Genomic DNA, 2,696 nt, shown 5'->3' with positions numbered 1-2,696 from the left:
GCACCGCAGCGGTATGACATAAATACAAAAAACTTCATTATCATCTGTATATCCCACTACGTAAGGTCGGTGCCATCCAAATCGGTCTATTTTTTTTTATTTCTGGTATTTTTCACTCCATCCATCCATCTCTTCTTGGTCCAAATTAATGTTTTGTCTATCATTTCTCATAACTGAAGTATGGTGTAGGGTCACGTAGCGGGTGAGGCGATTACGAGCCTGTTCAGCGGTCCGCGGCGGCACGAGGTGGCGGAGGCTTTGCCGCGCAGTTACCAGCCCGGCGCGGAGCCCAGCGGCCCGTGCGCGTACGAGATCGCCCAGTTCCTGCACTGCGCAACCAATAGCGCTGAGCTCTCAGATTGCGCAGGTTTCAACGAAGCGCTCAGAGAATGCAAGAGACGGAACAGTATGTTACTTTTAACCGAATTACCAAAACTTCCTTCTTTTTTAATCGTTTCGTCTATGTTGTTTGTGTATGTTATCAGTTACACTGTTTGTAACTACAAAATATTGGTGTAAAACTACACTAAGGAACGAACTTAAGAGTGATGTTATTTTGATAACAGTCTGAAAAAAAACTAACTTATCAAAGTGTTTTCCTTTGTTTCAGATATACCATAATGCTTCTGATGTGGAATGAAATAGATACAGCAATATAAAAACAGAGAACTTGTAATTTTACTAGTATTAGAAAATTTATGAATAAATAGGATAAAAAGTAACTAGTTTTATTTGTTAACCAAGTTAGTATATTGTAAAGGTCAATAAAAATCACGGATTACAGGTGTATCTATAAACTTAATTTATTTACACCATAATACATACACATTGTGACGTTTCTTTATTATTTTAAAAAAATAAATTTCGAGATTGGTAATAAGCTGTTGTTCATAAGACATTCGAGAAATATTCACATTTTCAATTATTTCATTTAAACAGAGATATAATTAATAAAATAAATTTAATATGAGATGCATACATTTCTTATATCCGCTGTTGTGGTCTAGAATATTAATTTTGGCACAATGACATGATAAGCCAGAGTTCGATTTTATAAACTTATTTAACAAGTAAATCCTTCAAAAATATACAACTGAGACAAATAGTATTTCTTTGGGATAAACAATATATTTTCATCAATTACTGACCTTTAACATTGTAACAATGAATCACAAAATTGTGAAAGCATTTTATGAAAACACAATTTTTCAAACATTAAATATGGCGGCCAAAAATAATGCACAGTACACACTTGGCCAGTACAGATGTAGAGTTGAGAGGACCATAGATTGTATAGACTCATTGTCTACTGTACTGGCCAAGTGTGAACCGCGCTATGTCCCGGGTGAACGAAACTATAACAAATTTCTAATACATCGATTATAGAACCTATCGGTTATTATGACTGTATAGTCCTGTCCCTTCGATGTTACAACGGGTTTTAAATTTGTAACAAAAACTATTAAAACTTACTATATGGTCGAAAAACATGAAATCAACTTTAAAAATTAACATTGTGAATGGAAACATTAAAATCCATTTTGTGACAAAAAGTAAATCAGAAGTAAATACAAATAATGTTAATAAACTTAATAATATTCTTATATTATTTACAAAAAATGCATTTTAAATGAAATTCGGTGTAAATATTTACGGGTTCGTTTTTTTAATAAATCGAAAAGTTTTGTTCGATCGAGATATCGTTTATTCGTCTTATTACAATTCAACTAATAATACATTTGAACGCTTACGCTAAATCAGTCTAATTCTTAAAGCGACAACATGAAGAATAAAGCTTAAACGAATGCCGTAAATCGTACACTGGGAATTTCAATATAAGGCCACTAACATTACAAAGGTTAAAACCATTTAACCTGGTCTCTAATAAAATATACAAATAAATTTAAATTAAAGATCAATTTACAATGGACATTTAAACAGTTGTCTATACATAATCTAAGTTAATATGGCGGTTCATTAACATTAACAAACTCGTAATAACGATACAAAATTACATTTCAGATTGAAAACTTTAAGATGTGAAAACGTCTTATAATACATTTTGCAAATATGCAAGTAACTTTCAAACAATGCAACATTATGCCATGCAAATACCACAATATTTCAGCCAGTGGTGGATACTGTTAACTTCATAGATAATTAATTTATGGACGACTTTTTTTTTATTAATAAGAACAATTAATTTGTGTATTGTATTCTATACTTCTATTGCATTGATTATTTTTTTGCATATAATTTTGGCTATTCCGAAGCTAACATACCCCTGACTGATAACTGTTTATTTTATAACATTTTAATATAATTAACAAAAATAATGCACCTGTGTCTGTAAATATGTCTAATAATATCGATTGTAAGAGGCCATGTCATGAAGCACATCAATAATAATTTAAAGCTTATCACATTTTACACTGAGTGTAAATTTTTTAATTTTACATAAATACTCTTCATAGTAACCGAGGCGGCCGAGGACACGTTATAATCGATTAGCACAACATAACTCAATTCTTACGCAATAACGAAGGTGGAATTTACACAATATCATACATTTTATTTACAACATAACATCATTTGCCGATAGACTGCTATAATAGAAGATATGGATTTTGAATGAGGTCACAAGCGCATCTCCCACAGTATGAGGTGTGCGTCTTTGGGGTTGGGGTCAGCCGCGG

The 2,696-nt window shown here is 32.2% G+C and overlaps 1 pseudogene; it reads left to right on the top strand.

Annotated features, from left to right (window-relative positions):
* Positions 1-5: 5 nt before the first annotated feature.
* Positions 6-722, top strand: LOC106108446 (annotated as a pseudogene).
* Positions 723-2,696: the final 1,974 nt, after the last annotated feature.

Source organism: Papilio polytes, unplaced genomic scaffold (assembly GCF_000836215.1).
Source record: "Papilio polytes unplaced genomic scaffold, Ppol_1.0 DF821511.1, whole genome shotgun sequence".
Classification (NCBI taxonomy): domain Eukaryota; kingdom Metazoa; phylum Arthropoda; class Insecta; order Lepidoptera; family Papilionidae; genus Papilio; species Papilio polytes.
The sequence above is the reverse complement of the archived record's forward strand: the minus strand, read 5'-3'. Positions and strand labels throughout refer to the sequence as shown.